An 18,305-nucleotide genomic window follows, 5' to 3' on the forward strand; every position below is an offset into this window, starting at 1 on the left:
TATGTAGAAAAATTGAAAGAATAGTATTAAGAATATGTAGAATTCGTTGCTATATATAGAGTTTTTCTTTTGATATAATTCAAATATAATAAATATAATAAATTTATTATGACAACAAAAATATTTTATCATATGAATCCAGTATCTGACATGCAAAGAAACTAAAAATATATATTGTAGGCACAATAAGAAATGCAAGGAAAAATACAATACAAGGTTCTTTCTCGTGACAGCTCTGATAAATATATAATGAATATGAAGAAAAATTATTAATGCCTAGATAAAGTAAATATACTAGTAAATTTTATAGTATATGCGAATTTAGGCAAAAATATTTATGAAATTATATAGTCTAGTTTAGGGATGGAGAACCTATAGCACTGTCCAAAGTGGCAGGTCGAAAGAAATGTCTCGCACGCAACAAACGATTTCCTTTATATTTTTATAGAATAAATAAAAAATTCTCAATTTTATTTTTTTTAATTTATGCTAATTAAAGTATATTTACTTCATTCCTTTAAAAATATTGTTCTAAATCTAAAACTTGGACACAAATAAACTACCTGAAAGATAATTATTCCTACTATCTGGTAGACAGTCTCAAAAAAATTCGCCATTCCTGGGGTTTAGTTAAAAGAATTATATAATATAAATTATTATAAAGACGTTGCATGAAAGAAAATCATAAGTAAGAAGAGAGGAAATAATTCTAGATGGAAATCAACGATGCCACCACCTGTACAGTTGGGAAGCCCTCATCTACCAAAGACAAACAACAAAATCAATAAGTGGTCATTATTAAGTAACTTTCAGTTTGTTGATCTCTTTCAGGAAATGAAGAAGAGAAAGTACTATTCGTACAAAAACAACAATTTTATCCTTAATCAAAGTGAACCTTATAGGGAATTTTATAATAATATATAAACCTCAGACGTTCATTACTTCTTTTATTAAGGAGTAATGAACGTCTGAGGTTTATATATTATAGTCACAACATAAATTTAAAAAACGTATGTTTTTTAAATTTATGTTATGTTTATTGTTGTGACTTTTTGACATTATAAAAACATTTTGTTGAAAAATAAATTTTTATAAATGCGTGAAAATAAAATTTAATTTTTTATTTTGTAAATAAATTACACAAACGAGGGATAAGCAAAAAATTTATTATTATTATTATTATTATTTTAAATCCAATTTATATTTGCATGTTTAAAAACAATACAGTAATGAGTTTACTCTTACTTAAATCAATATTAAAAATAATTTGTTTTTTTTCTACAAAAAATTATTATATTTTAAAGCTAGATAAATAAAAATGCTTTTGTTAAACATAATAATATTAAAATTTAAATTATTAATTAAATTTTTCAAAATAAATACCATTCGTGAAATTAGTTTAATAATATTTTTCCTTAAAAAATGAAAAATTTAATTTGTCAATCAAATTTACAATTTGTAGGTAAAATTATTAGCTTGATTATTATTAAAGCATCATCTAATTTTACTAAAGCCCGCAGAAGCTCTCATTTATCATAATATTATTGCTTCAAGATGTGTCGAATGATTGATGTAAATATATATATATCTTGCACGAAGTCTATATTAATAATGGACTCATAAATCATTTATATCTAATTAGGAACCAATATCTAATTCTATGACATGTAACAGGCAACAGCATGTGTAGTCCTTAGGATATATGCTATCTACAATATGTATAGTGTTTGATAGATAGACAGCATCTGATTACCTTCAACACCTTTCTCTTTATATATTTATAAGTTAAATATATTTAATTCATACATATGTAACTTTTAAACTGATTACTTTAATTAAGATATTTGTCTTTTTTCTGTTTACGCTTTTAATAATGCATTTAAACTCATAAGTTAATTAGAATTTTATATATCTAATTGAATTTTCGATAAAAACTAAATATATACTCGTATATATAGACTATATATATATTTTCCTCATATTCAATCGAAAATTCTGGTATAGCCACCACTTGAAACTGTCTTTATAAGTTGCAGTCTGTTATATGTCTGTAACAATCAGAACGACCGATAAAAGCGATATTTTCCGATTCCATTTTGAAAAATACGAAGCAACGTATAAAAATAAAATTTTTGATATATTCTTATTATATTTAAGATATTGTAAATGTCAGTAAATATATTAAATATTTGATACACATGTATATAGCATAAAAAACTCAGAGACATGTCTTGAAAATTGTGTTTTATTTTATTTTATAAAAATAATGCTATTTATATTTAACGTAGCAATATGTTAGAGTTATATTTCTATTGAATAAATGTAATTATTTATGTATTTATGCTCCCCACACATTTATATGCAAATATAAATTTAAATTCACACATACTTCTACATAAATATGTGTTATGTGTTCTTAATGAAGTTATAGAAATATGAAACCGTATCAAATAACAATGTATATTTATATTAAATACGATTAACTTTCCATGTTTTATTTACTTACTCGAGTGTAGACAGTATATTCAGATATATTTATGAAAATACTATTCCTCAAGTTCTCTTTCAATCTACCTCTATATATGTATATACAGAAGGATGGTCTTGACCTTCCGAACAATTTGATTCATCACAAAAAAAAAAAAAAATCAATAAGGTTATAAATTGTAGAAAAATGTTTTCTCTTCCAAGATATAATGAGATATAAATATTGAAAGTTTTGTAAATTCACATAAAACGAGCATTAGTCGAACAATATAAATTTGAGAATGATCATTTAAACAGTTTAACTTTTAGCCGTTTAAAACAATAAAAGTACCATTAAAGTTCAATTCGAAAAGATCGCCTTTCAGGTATCCAGAACAATGTTTTTAGCACTTGGACTAGCCATTTATCGTAAATGACATCACAAAACTTTCATTTCTTATATCTCGATAAGGAAAGTCGACCGGAAAATATCGATATTATTTATATCTTTCCAATAAGTAAAAAGTGAATTTTTAACTAGAAAAAATATTTTATTCTTGTTTTTTAATCTGAATATATATTAAAATTAGTATTAAATTTTTAGTATGCAGTAGATATATTAAGTTTTAATATGCATTGCTGGCTGTTGTAATTCATTTGTATATTTTAAAATTTATATATTGGTTTAATTATATCTTTGTATATAATTTCAGAAAGATATTTTTAATGTTAAATTAAATTTCTAGAGGATTGTTTAATGTACAAGTAACTGAAAATTATGCAAACTTATTTAATGTTCTTATTCGTATATTTCAAACGAAATTAAACATTATATTTTCTTTATATTATACAAATTCGTATATTTAAATGTCATATTCTTATGAGGTATAATTATTTACATTGTTTACTAAGTAATGAATTCTTTAAGAATAAAATATCGAAAAATAATTTTTAAAATTGTTTAAATAATTTCTTATACAGTCAAAAAGCAAAAAAGTTTACATTTACTTTCTATTTATGAAACGAATGTATTAATTAATAATAAAAACAGCTTTTAATTCAAATTAATAATTAATTTTTATTAATTGAAGAACATTTTTAATTATTTAATTTTTATGTTTAATCATTATTTAAATTACAATATTTATATAATAGCTTTTTTTTTATAATTAGTATTTTTAATTTTTAATGTGAAATAAACATTAATTAAAATTAAAATATTCAATGAAAAATAATAACTTGAAGTGTTTTTTCTCTTTTACTTTTATTGTGACAGTTTCTTTCCTTAAAATGTCACTTTTCTTCAAAAAATAATCCCTTCTTGAAAAAACCTTCTTAAGGGGATTAAATGCCAAACTCCGCTGGCACCATCTAGTGAATAAATTACAAATTATCTTAGCTAGATAAATCGTTTATTTCATTTTTGAAGTCGTTCCGATTTCTTTTCAATTTTTAAACCTTTTTAAAAATTGAAAATTCCCTTTGTTATAAAAATACATATATAAAAGAGTCAATTCATAAAAATCAGCAAAGCTTATTTACAAAGTAATCGATTTTATACGGCAGCATAATTTATTTGCAAAGAAGTTTGTAAAAAGAAAAATAAGAGGAAAAAGTTAAAGGGGGGAAAAAATATAATAAAATAAAATTGAAACGATAAACAAAAGAAAAATCTGTCAAAATGCAGATAAAAATTCTTTAAAGGAAGGAGCTTCGATAGTGGAGTACTCATTGATTGTGTCGTCCTTCCGAGTGCAAAAACATTTTCTTAGCAATGGGACAACGTGTGGTGTTGAGTAGTCTCAGATACAAAGATGACTCCGGTAGTTATTGGGACATAATGACACCCTCTGTCATGTACTTAGATAACAGCGGCACTTAAACTGTCGATTGCCAGAAATATATTGCTCAGTCAGCCCGGACACCTAGTATTAAGGAAACTGGATGTGTCCTTTGTGATGGATGACTCCAATATCGTCGCTCTCGACACGTGATCGATGACGTCATTACCACAATCCATGTATTTTAATAATGTAGACTTTCAAATTTACAGCCATCTTTGTGTGTAACGTTTGATCCTATCCGTTCTCCATCAAACGCATTTAATAAGTTTGCCATAAAGTTATTGCTCTCCGAATGTAAACCAATTAAACTTAATTCCCGTTATGATAACATTTTTAATTACGTTCTTATTTTTATTATTCTTTATTTGATTCTCTCTCCTCTTCAATGTATTCGATTGTAATTAAATACTTACCCAAAGAAAATTACGTCGATTACGAAAGATGGAAATACACCGACTAATTATCGTTTAAAGAAAAATTTATTTCGTTTCAACATATTACATTTCAGAAATTAGAATTTATTAACGTTCTCGAAAACATTTTCAATATTTTCTTTCCACCTTCCAAAATTCATCTTTAATTAAATCCATCCAAAAACTACAAATAATAAATTGCAAATATTCTTATCAAGATTATGATTTAATGCTTAATTAAAAGTTTAATAATAATTATCTCTACTTACATCCGTGTCTTTTTCTAACGCAGTATTTCAAGCAATTGTGCTTATTTCTGAAATTGTTGGTATTTCCATCGCATCCCGAATAGATGAAAGCCTCGCATGTCTTATTCTTAAAGTCGTAATACCATTTCACTATTCTGTCATTGCACGAACCTTTTTTGGGTGAAAGCCTACAATTAATCCTTCCATGATCTAAATTGATTTTAAAAAAAACATTAATAAAGTTTAAAAACACACAAAAACCGCGAAAAAACTTAAAAATCGTTACGTTTTGCAGATACGAGAAGAATGTTTAGTATCAAAACTGAATACAGAATGGTCGATAATTTCATTTTTTTTTTTCCTCCCTTTAATTCAAAATCAGCAATTTTCGTCCTCAATTTATATAATCAGACAGGATAAGCTAACAGGAAAACGGAATAAACCTATCTTTCCCGTATATAATTTTCTGCTTACACCTGTCATGTAAATGTCAGAGGTTATTAGATTTCGAAGTTAACACATTTTTAACTTTAAAAAAAAAAAAAGCTGTAAAATATATAACGAAATATCAATATTAGTAATGTTTTAATATATAAAAGAAACTTTCTATGCTATTCGGGATTAAAAAAAGGAAATTGTAGCAAATGAAATGGTGAATTATAAAATGTATCAACAATTTTTATAGTTTTATAAAATTTAATTTATAACATTTAAAAACATTAATATTTCATTATGCTACTCGTTTATATTGTAAATTATAATTAATGATTACTGTAGAATAATGAATAATTCTCCTTTTTAAAGTAAACAAACAATACATTAAATTATTATTGTTATTTTTTTAAATATAAACCTTTAAAAGTAATCAGATTTTTATATAACAGAAAAATAACTGCTTCCACTTCCTAATTTCCGAAAAAATTCTATAAATCATTTTCTTTCTTGACATTTTTCAAATATCATCATTCAACACAAATTACTTCTTGGATTCTAGTATTCTAGTCATCCGAAGAATTTTGTTTATTGCACAAACCTTCCGAAGTATTATCCGTGTCCATTATCGAGTTATAAACTGACTTAATCTTAAAAAACATTAATAGCAAAGTCGAGCATCGTCTATGTCCATCATCGAGTTACTTAAAGAACACTAATGGAAGATTCTCTTTCCATTAATATATAATAACATATATACATGTATTTTCTTAATTCAGAATAATGAATCTAGATTCGAGAATATTTATTCAGTAAAGTTTAGATGATATATAATAATTGTAGTGTTTATTAGTTCTAATTTCCTTTCAGCAAATATACCGATGGTGATGACGATCTGCGAATTAAGTCAGGGGCTAAGAAATAAAAATAAATTATAGTAGTCGTGTGTATTATTATATTTTACTTATACAAAGCTACAAAAAAATCGTATCTGTATTATATTTAAATTAAAACATTTTAAAAAAAACAACCAATTTAGCTTTATTTTTAATTAAAAGTATATTTTTAGGGAGAGATTATAGCTCCTTAATCTTGTCATGGCTACACTAGTAATGATGATGATAACTTATACTTTTTTTAAGCGAGAAGATTAATAATTATGCTAAGTTTAACAGTTACTAGATGGCTGCAAGTGTAAAATATGTATATATAAATATTTTTCCTCTTTATATAAAAAAATTGAGTATAAGAAATAATTTAACGATTTAATTATAACTGTTAACTCAACCATACGAATTTTCTCGTAGAAAATTCGTATCTCATATTCCATTAACAGCAAAAAAAAAAAAAAATAATAATAATAATAAAAAAAAGTTGTTATTCTTTATGTTCCTAATGAAATTGTCTTTCTTTAATATTTATTATTTTTTGATATATTTTTTTTCTAATTATAATAAATAAAATATTAATGAAGCGTGTAAAAAATTCCGTGGCTATCTATGTATTTACAGTATTTATTTATTTATAACCGTGGTAAATTAACGCACATATCAAGAAATAAGTTTTAAATAATTAATAACTTGTACATATTATAAATAATTTAATATTGTTGGGATAATTTTTTATTGTAGAGAGAGAATAAACAAGTTTTAATTTATTTTAATTATATATAAATTGATATAAATTCTTATGAATAGGAAAATTGAAGAGATAAAGTGGATTTAGTGTCAAGTACAATTTTCCACATCAAGGCCTGAGAAAGCACAGATTGTGTTAAAGGAAAATAAATTTCTTTTTAAAGATACTCTGACTGTAAAGAAAAGTATGTTCTTTCTGTAGAAAATATATTAACAAAAACATTTTTTGTCATTATAAAACTTTTGTGATAACCTCCAAAAAAATTTAAATTAATTTAGAATGTTCGAAGCTTCATTTATACGATGTGTTGAACGCCTTTAAATAAATTATTTAACGTTTTATATATCGTCGAATGTTATTTATTATTAAAAATAATTCATTAATTTAAATTAGAAATTGTTTTCGGTTACTATATTTATTGTTATTGTATAGAATTACCTTTTATTTAATAAAATATTGAAAGAAATGCACGAGTATATATCTTTCAATATTTTGTATGACAGTTTATTAATTTAAAAGATTACTCTTGGTTATTTTTAAACATTTCGCTAAAATTTAGAGTGATAGATGATTCTTCAAGCCGAAAAATTCATCAAGTGAGACAAGAAAATGTCAAAAACAAGTTTCGGGTTTCTTCCGGCGTTTATTCACTGAAGGGTCAAAGTCAAGGTTAATCTTTAGTTGGATGCGAAAGACTTTTACCAGTTTTCATTTTTTTCCCTGTGTAAAAAAGGTTATTTTTTGCTATTAAAAAAAATATCTTTTAGTAAAAGTTAATGTAAAATAATCTTAAATTTCTTTTAACGAAATATTGAATAATCATCAGAGAATTTTATTTATTTATTTATTTATTTGCAGTACAGAAATTTTTTTTATCAAAATTCATTTTGTTTTTCCTTTCATTATTAATTTAAAAATTTAATAAAATTATTAAATTAAAAAATGAATTTTTTCCTATTTCAATAATAATATAAACAATAATAATATTAATAAAAAAAATTACCCTTAAGTTTAACACGAATATTCCTTACGTGTCTCCATCTGGTGGATAGATATGTTAACATTCTGAGTTCAATGACGTTTTATCGAGGTATTTTTACGTAGGTGTTTTTTGGTCAAGAAACACCTGCATAACATAACCTAATTTAGTAAATAAAACATTAAGATAAACATTCAAATTGTTCAACTAAATAATTGATAAAACATTAAATTTTTGTTAAATATTAAAGTTTTGTATAATAGACCTATTATTTATTAAAATGTAAATTAAAATATTTATCCATTATAATTAAACTGTAAAACAATATATACGCTAATTACGGACACGTTTATTAATATATGTTCTATATTTAAACTAAATTTTAATTCTTAAAATATCAATTATTTATTTACGCCTCCATGCTTGATTGATAAGAGTTCAACACTTCATATCACAAGGTTAATCATTTAATTTATCAGATGTATTATACCTTACACAAACTTACGAATTAGCAAACCCACGGACACGCCCTTTCAGGAGTATTTTTACTATTTAAAATTCCAAATATTTAAAAGTACGTGTCAAGGATATTTATGCATTCTCTCATGGGTTAGACACGAAGAAAAACTAGTCCCGTATGCAAATATACCAAAAAATTTGCCATTTGTTAAGCTGTATGGCGGTATATGTCGATCTCATACGGTCGGATGAGAAATTAATTATTATTAAATTTATTTCTAAACGATAAACAATCGCGATGATTCATAAATTAAGTAAGTAATGTGTAGGTAGAACTCTTTACAAGGACATAACTGAATGATGTTAAGGTGGGTGAAAGAACTTGATAAATTAAAACTAAAATTTTACGTTAAAAATATAAAGCAGACATTTAAAAAATAATAATTTTGTATATCATCTGTGTGGCATTTTATTAAAAGGAACTGTAAAAAACGTATTTGGTGTCATCATAATTGGTCTAAATATGATGTATCCTGTGTAATAATTAAATAATGCTCCACTCAGAGATGATGAGTAATTAGAAAATTCGTCTGATGTATCTGTAAAATATAATATCAACCAGTGATAAATCTTACAGTTAGTTTATTTTTACACTATTCGTAAAGCCAGTGAAATTAATTAATTGACTATATAATTAATTATGCTAAATAAAGTCATAATTCAACTCCATCTGTTGTAAATGGGTTAGGATATTCCTAACCTCAATACTGTAAAGCGACAATTTGTCAACTATATTATTAATTAATGTACTTCATCATTCACTGTCACAGTAACAAAAACTTGCCTTTTCTAGCGTTGACCCGAGGAATAATTCTATGATACACCTTACTAGTTCGTTGTTAGATATTGTAACTTTGTGTGTAACGTAAAACTTTCGTCATTTGACCTATTTGCCTTTCTTTTATTTTTAATAATATTCATAAGATCGTATTATTTGTTCATGAAATTTAAGAGATGCCGGTTTTTTAATACGTTACTTGATGTATCCTGTATCTTAGAATTATCTATCTGTTTTAAATATGTCATAAAAATTATAATTTTATTCAAATAAAGAAGAAACGAATTTACGATACATGCAATAACCCGCTTTCTGCATTTTATTATAATGAAAGTTTAAGTTAAAATAGTTAGATGTTAGAATTATAAAAACATGCATTATGAAAACAAATTTTTTTCCCTGTTTTTACATTCCATAAATTTAATAGACCTATTTTAATAAAATAGGTCTACTAAATTTATTACTCTTAAGCTATTTATTCTAAGCTATTTATTCTATCTTATTATATAGCGGTTTATCATAATTTAATAAACTACCGTACGTAGAATAAAGCTTAAAAGTAGTGGTATTAAACTGTGCGAAGCCCTAGGCGAGCGTACTTGCAATATTCATACTGCATAAATTTATATAAGGCAGAAGAGCTCACTATGGTCCACAAGTTTGGATTATTATTTGACCAATTTAATTTTTTTTTTCTAAGAAATGACAGGTAGACTCTAAGTAATAGTTTAGTTATATCTTGGGGGAAAAGAATTGAAATTGTTCAAAATAATAGACCAAATTTGGTGGGACGTAGTGGTCTCCTGTACCTTAATTTAAAGCATGTAACACATGAAACTTGACTTAGTACAATATATAAGATTTCTATCGGAATCCTAGTTTCTACTAGTAAATTATATATTTTCATTATTAAAAGAGAAAATAATACGGTTTTCAAATAAATTTACTTTCAAGTTTGTCTTAGGATCAATTGTGATAAATTTCTCTATTTGTCTACCGTGTATTTCTCTAAATGATAATCTAATCTCCGTCGTCCATCATCCAGAAAAAGTAGATTAATTGATAATAAATATGTCGTTTAATCTGTCATATACGAAAGCTCAATAACTTTTTTCATTTTTCGACAGTATAATTGTCTCTTTTTTGTTCATTTTTCTTTTTCGAACAACCCATCTTTTTCTTTACTTTTTTCTCTTTTGCTACAAACAACAATTAATTCTATTTATCGAAATAATTTTTCGACAAGTAAACTATTATAAATACAATTTATAGTATTAATTTTACTTAAAATTAATTGGGCAACTTTTTTTTTATTCAATACAATACGTAGACCATTAAAATTAATATTTGCATGCATATTCCAATAAATAATTTGTTAGTTGTAATTTTATATCCGTCTATTTTTTTTTTGGAGATAATACCATGCATTTCAATAATTCATTTTAAATATATGAACTGTAAAAATATCAATATATTTTAATAGTCTAAACTGTCAAACGATATTCAATGAGAATGGGAACATATTTTCGATCAATAACATGAGAATTTTTTCTTGCAGTTTGACTTTTTATAACTTTTTTTCTTTTAATATATAGAGCGATTGCTATCTGAAACATTTCTTTAACTACAGCCTGTGCAAAAAATTCAAAATTGAATTGTATTGAAAATAAATAATTTTTAAGTACCTTGAATTGTATCAATTTTATAAATCTAAATAAGTTATATTTTGGTAAAATTGAGTTGGTGTTGCACAAATATTCTATTAAAAATCGGTCCTTTGCGTTCTATATCTTTCTTCAGAGCCATTTGGTCTAGATGCCCATTTACAGTCTGTGACCACGATGGTCAAACCGCAGCTTGCGAGCCACATGCGACTCTTCTAGATTCTTACTGCGACTCCCTTGTACTTATACAGTTTCTTTTTAAAGTTGGCACACACTCTACTACTTACACATATATAATATTTTTTTGTTTACTGACTATTATGTTGTGTGGTATACGCGAATTGTAACGCAGGCGTAACTCGCAGATTAACCTTGAACAGGTAAAATCTAAGGGTGTATTCGTGTGATCCGAATTTTAAACAGTTAGCCTCCTAACTACAAGCCTATAACAATTTGCATCAGCCATGATTTTTTATAGAGCATTAGATCGGCAAAATACTATGATTCCAACTGGTATGAATAAGATACATTAGAGTAGAATTCAAATGTTTATTAGTTGAAACACATATCGACCTAAATTATATTTATTATTCATTGAAAAATAATACGTATAATTATTTATATAAATACACTTAAGTGTTTTTCAAGTACTGATTTTATAAATCAGTTCAGCTATAATACTACTACTACTAATAATAAGTATTATAGGACTACTGATCATTACGTCAGCAGCATAAAAGTTGCTATTGAAAAGTAAAAATAGAAAATGATTATTAGACTTTTACGTCTTCATACAATGTGAAATGACGGAAAAATTGCATAAATTGTCATAAAATATAAGGTTTTCTGTCCTGTAAATTAAATGTATAATATAAATAAATTTAAAATATAATATTTTTTGTAATAATATTATACTTGTGACAAAAAACGAAGCTGAATCAATCCTTTCATTTTAATTTAGGCTATTAGTTTAACACAGAAAAACAAAAGTTATTCTTTTACACCTTCGGGGCATCAACCTATAGCTTTTAATAGAATGATTGGATGGATTTCAAAATTAAAATTGAAATTCTACTTCCATTAGACATTATCGATTCTAGTCCATTGTAATTAATTTCTATGATTATAAAAAAACAAATAAAAATAATAATTACAATAATAAGATAACAGACTGTATGACTCATATGAAACTTATTCTTAAAGATGCTCTATCGGAGTAATAATTATATATATATATAGGTCAGACATTATCGAATGAAGTTTTATGGTGATATATAGAAAGTATTTCAGTACTTATTTAATTAGGCCATCAGAAAATCGGATATGATGATTTTAATAAAGAACTTACTGAGGCAACTTCTGGTTGATTACCTTCCCAGAAGTTTTAAAATGAGTAATGACAGATGTCTATTTATAGAATATTAAAATCAAATTGAAATTTTGAATAATATTGTTCAAAGTCTGTAAGGTAAGTACAACTGTACTCCAACATATAATTTATAACAGTAAAAAAAAACTATCTGCACGCAGTAAAATCTACGAATAGATTCACTTAGATTCTGTCCATAAAATTTTATTTGGTTAAAGCATTCATGTGAATCCAATTTCAAAGTGAAAAATCCAACGTAGATACGTCACAATTTATTCTTTAGATTAAATTATAAATGCAACCAATTCAATTTTTGCAAACTAAATATTTTGAAACTTTCTAGATTTAAATATCTGTTAATCTTTGTTAAACGCTCTAACGAATTCTTTGACGAATAGTTGACATCTACATATAGATTATTCAATTGTTTATTCAAAATACAATGAACAAAAGGAATACTCGTGTACCGTAATACTCGAACCATTATATTCAAAGTCTAATTATCTCTCTATAGTCGACATAAAAGAAAAAAATTTGGAATAATACATATAAAATGTAAGATTAATATAATATGTTGTAGTAATTTAACGTTATATATTAGCATTTTCTATTTAATTTATAATTTTATTTTTAACTATTTTATAATTTCAAAGCTGACTTATATTTTTATATACTTTTTTCCTTTAATATTTTTTATATAAATCGGATTATTTTCTATCTTTTTAAACAACCATCCTGCGAACAGTATTATCGTTTATCCTTTCGGTAGAAATTTTGTTGTTCCTCTTTCCTTTTTCCTTATTAAAGAAGCTTTGTTATAGTCTTCCTTCCGGTGGTTTTATTTTATTTTATTTTTTATTTCATTTATTTCTGTTATAGTTTGAAGCTAATTTTGTTAAAACAACTATTTCATTTCAGTTATGAAGCAATAAAATATATATATATATATATAACATTATATTATTTACTATATAACTTAAACGTAATTTACTAAATGTATTAAATATTGGAAATAATTTTACTCGTTGACTTAAAAAAAAGCACACGAAAAAATAAATTTTTCATTAAAAATGATTATTTTTAATGAGTTGATGTGGAAAAATTTTAATTAATTATGGAAAGAATATAAATGTCCACAAGGACAATAAAAGTAAGTATAAAAATTGAGTAAAACTTCAGAAAAAAGAATCTCTCGGTTCACGGATTTTCCCACAGCAGGTGGAAATTCCGTTTTTGTTGTAAATAGTTGTTTTATTTAAAAACAAAAATTGTCATTAGGATAAAATAAAACATATGATATATTTTTTTAAAAGTTTAAGTCTATTGCAATTAGAAATTGTACGTTTAAATTTAATTTTCAAAAACATTTTATTGAAAAATGATTGTTGAAATAAAGTCTATAAGCTCTGTAAATATATATTATTATAATGTAACGGTTTATTAGTTTCGTTTATGAATCCAATTTCTTAGGTACATTCCATAAAATTGTCATTGTTTTTGTTGGTTAATACACCTACACTATATATATACTGTATAAAAAAAAAAAAAAAAAAAGAGGTAAGATCAAAATCTAAGTGAACAAGTCTGTAAAATATATATACTAGTGAGCAGAGAAGAAAAACCAAACCCAAACTAGGAAATACACTCTATAGTGACGCCATTGTATTATTTTATTTCGTAGAATTTGCGTGCACGTTTAACTACTATGATTGCGCATCACGTGTAGTAATACATTTAAGGTGTGTACGGAAATGCTTTCAATCGATACCGTCTGTCAACTCAACTGATCAGATGTCACGTGGAAAATCCAGTTTGTCAGCTTTCATCTGCACGAAAGGCGTTTAACACATCTGTTTATCGTCGACCGAAATTTAAAAATTTACCTTTTGGAAAAAATATAAACGATTTTTATAGTGTTTCTTCATAATCAAAAACCTTAACATAGATATTAAACGTTACGCAAAATATTCATTTCCATAAATTAAGTAAAAATTAGCATTTGAAATTTGCTCGACTGATTTTATTATAGGCTATATAAAAACATTATCTAATGTTTTCTAACAAAGCATTATACAGAATATAAAACAACTAAACCGGATTTGTTTGCTTTTAATGTACTTAATCAGTCAAGCATCAAAATTTGTATTAGAAAAACTATAAGTCAATGCATTTAAAACAATTAAAATTTAATTTAATCTGAACAAACTAGAATCTCTCAATACATGTTTAATCTAATGTGATTATAAAGATAATTCACTTGTCTATAAAATATATATATATATATATATATAAATTTGTGATGCAAATGAACCAGTAAACGTGTCTTTCTATTTTAGAAAATGGTATTTAGGTAATAGCTTCTTTCATTTGTAAAATTAAGAACTTATTAATTATCAATACGACAATAACAAGAACAGATATTCTAATAATTTCAAAAAATTTAATCTTATTAATTGAAATTACTTAATCGTTAAAGTGGTATTAAAATACAAATTTAAATTGTTAGATAGATCATTACAAATATATACTTTTTGGCATAAGTTATACATAGTTTATATATATAATATGAAACATTTCTAGATTACTCTCTCTGTATAGCTTCAAAGATCCTGCCTGCCAGAAAGTATATACAGGGTGTCCATAAAGTCCGTGTGCAATTTAAAAAATTTATAACTTTATTAGTATTTGTGATAGAAAAAATCTGTAAAAAGTATTAGAAAGATTAATATACCTAATTATAAATAAAAGTATTTAGTAACTCTTCAACACAATAACAAATTTTCGAAATTTTAAAAATACTTCTTTTTCAGAATTGACTCCATTAGACTTTTTTCTTTATGGGGACATGTGAAAACAATAGTGTATGAAACCAAACCTCAATTGTTAAAATACTTGAAAGCTAAAATAACTAATGTGATTTCAGGCATTACTGTAAATCAATTGGCAAATGTTTTCAGAGAACTACAAAATAGTATTACCCTTTGTATTACTAATGATGGTGGACATGTGAAAACTTAATAAAATACAATAAGACAATAAAAAAATATAGATTTTCTTATTTCAAATACATTCTACATAATTTCTCTATCACAAATACTAATAAAGTTATAAATTTTTTAAATTGCGCACGGACTATATGGACACCCTGTATATAGTCTGCAAGTAATAAAATTTGGGAATAAATTTAATAACAATAATTCTGGTTCACAAAGTTTGAGATCAAGTGGCAAACCAAATTAAACTAAATTTAATACTTTATAAAATAATCAATGCAATAGTATTTTGTAAGGAAAGTTCATGTGCAAAACTATTCAGCGTGGTAATCTTTCGTCTTCGGTAAGAGGATTGATAGAATCATTATTGGTGTACTTCTATTCACTTACTGTTTATTTGTTATACTTTAACACAGATAGATCATACTTCTATTCGTCCCATGGCCAAATATATGATGAAAATTCAAATCTTTTTCCAAATTTTGATCCATTGAGTTCAACTATGACGTTGGTTCATATATAGTATTATCACTTATATGTGATATACTGTTTTAATTATATTATTAAGTAATAATAATAATGAGTATCAGACATTTATTATATTCCTTTTGTAAGAAAATTATAGCCATAGATACTGTAAATAATTTGTATGAGATCAAAGATATGTATACGCCTCCAGAGATTTTCATAATAAACACACAGTAATCAATGAATAAGTTTATTTAGAGTGAGAGATTTACTGCTTCATTGGAAATTGCTCATCTTTATTAATTAAATGACGATGAATCCGGAATTAAGTAATAAATCTAATAATAAATTGTTAATTATTTCTACATGGTTGATTAATGAACAAAGGCTTCTCCTCGCAAGAGAAATTTATCCTTAAAGGGAAAAATTATTTCTAATAGTAACTTATTAAAGAGGATAGAGCATAATTTACATTATAACATTATTAATTCGACGTTTTAATTATAAAAATTTCAACACACAGTTATTAACATCATAATTATTATTTATTTAAAATATCTTTCGTGCATGTTCCCAAATATTGGAAGATCATTTTATGGGTTATATCGTGAAAGAGTCTTCAAAAATTTCTAACAAAAGGATAAATTTTTTCCTGTTTTAAAGAATATTTATAGAAATTATAAAGATCCCAATTAAAAATTCCTAGATTTTATATTTAAAAAATGCCTGTAAATATTTGAAAAATATATAATACAAACATCTTTAGTGCTTTCAAATTTAGAATAATTATTAGTTTCTTAAATTCAGTGTCTTGTTTTATGAATGTTGACAACAAAATTTCTAAATCAAAATTCATTTATTTCTAATATTTTATATTTGACTTGATTTTTATTATTAATCGAAATCCAATAGAACAATTGCTTTCTTTTTCTTTTCTGCCGACGCCCATGCATACACCAAATACATAAGATAAATATCAAAAGAACTCTTGGTAGTCCTAACAGGATATTTCCTAGTGAATTATTTATGTTTACTGAAGCGTAATTTTATTGTTGTTCAGAAAAGATTTTACAAATCGAAATCCTCCATTTATCCTATAACTGCGTACTATGACTACGAGACAAAAAAATGTATTTTATGGATGAGATTGGCTAATCTTGCATAAAATACTGTGGATTTGCCTTTTGAATGACCGATATCTTATTTTCCGTAAAATTATTTCATATCATTACTGTGATTTTCAGATAATTCTCTCTAAACAAATCTTGTCTTTAAAATAAAGTATCCATTATTTTATCTGGAGTGGTGAGCGTGATCATCCATTGTTCACGCTCACAATTCATTGTAAGTTAAATTATTAAATTAACGCAAATTCGTTAATATTCCGCAATGTTTCAGTTATTAAACATGAATATAAGTGTAAATTTAAAACATTTTGTAATATATTGTAAACTATGCGATCAAATCAAATACGGGTATGTCCATCGCCAGTTGTCATACTTTAGCAGCTGGCGATGGTTTACCCAGTCTTTAAATGATAGATATGTATACCGCAATAGACGCGAACAAAATTCATTCGCTAAAATTAATTTTTAACGATTAAATAATATTAAGGAATTAATATGCCAAATATTTTAATATAAAACACGGATGATACTTTTACAAAACTAATTCTATTCAACTAATTATCAAAAATTATATCTGAATAAAATAGTGAGCGAAGCGCCCCTAGTGTGATTTAACAGAACGAACTTCAGCGTCTTAGGTGTATGTTGTTTCCTGCACCGGTGAGTCTGGGAGTATTTTTATTAAGGATGCTCATCGATTGTGGGCGAAAATTAAAGAGCTCGAATCATATAATAAAGTTATGACAACACGTAGGAATTCGTGAGGTAAGTAAAAGCGTGCTTATCCTATTATACTACTGAATTTTAAATTGACATGTCATATAATTTCGAGGATTGCTGTTGATCCTCATTACATTGATGCCTTTAATCATCGATAGTAATAACTTGTCTGTTTCAATATTATAAAAATAATTAGACGTAATTGTGACGTGACATATTACGTAATAGTAAGTCAATTGTGAGTTTTTAAATTAATAAAAGATATAAACAATTTCGACAGTCAATTACTTTTAAATTAGTCACTGTCTGAATATATTACACCCATATATATCTAGTGTACATTTTTCTAAATTATCTGTAATAAGGCTATATTATATTTATGGGAACATATTATAAAAGTTTATCAAAGAAATATTTACAAACATGATTAAAAAATTTATTTACAATAACACACAAAATCTATTAATCTCAGTCATGTTCTGTAGAATATATATAACATATATACCAAATTTCTTATATATTTATCAATAATTTTTAATTTAGTAATTGTTTTTGATCTATTATATAGATTATTTTTCATATTTGGCAGCTCGGTTTATTTCTGTGAAAGTCGTGTAAAATTTATTACGGGAAAAATAAATTTAGTA

The 18,305-nt window shown here is 25.1% G+C and overlaps 1 protein-coding gene and 1 long non-coding RNA gene across 5 annotated transcripts in view; one reads left to right on the forward strand and one right to left on the reverse strand.

Annotated features, from left to right (window-relative positions):
- Positions 1-4,770: 4,770 nt before the first annotated feature.
- LOC136978488 (uncharacterized) lies at positions 4,771-8,087 on the reverse strand. Its single transcript, XR_010881233.1, has 4 exons — positions 8,073-8,087; positions 5,258-5,447; positions 4,993-5,181; positions 4,771-4,907 (listed from the first exon to the last, which is right to left on the reverse strand). It is a non-coding gene; the product is annotated as an uncharacterized lncRNA (long non-coding RNA).
- A 9,475-nt stretch (positions 8,088-17,562) lies between these two features.
- Positions 17,563-18,305, forward strand: part of LOC136979097 (uncharacterized) — a 74,516-nt gene continuing 73,773 nt past the window's right edge. For 3 of the 4 annotated variants that reach the window (XM_067275016.1, XM_067275022.1, XM_067275029.1), the window contains exon 1: positions 17,569-17,703. The gene's annotated coding sequence lies outside the window, so the exon portion shown is untranslated. Of the gene's footprint in view, positions 17,704-18,305 lie in introns of all 4 variants that reach the window. The other variant, XM_067275036.1, reaches the window with a different exon arrangement.

Source organism: Centruroides vittatus, unplaced genomic scaffold, assembly GCF_030686945.1.
Source record: "Centruroides vittatus isolate TY-2023 unplaced genomic scaffold, ASM3068694v2 contig_1154, whole genome shotgun sequence".
Classification (NCBI taxonomy): domain Eukaryota; kingdom Metazoa; phylum Arthropoda; class Arachnida; order Scorpiones; family Buthidae; genus Centruroides; species Centruroides vittatus.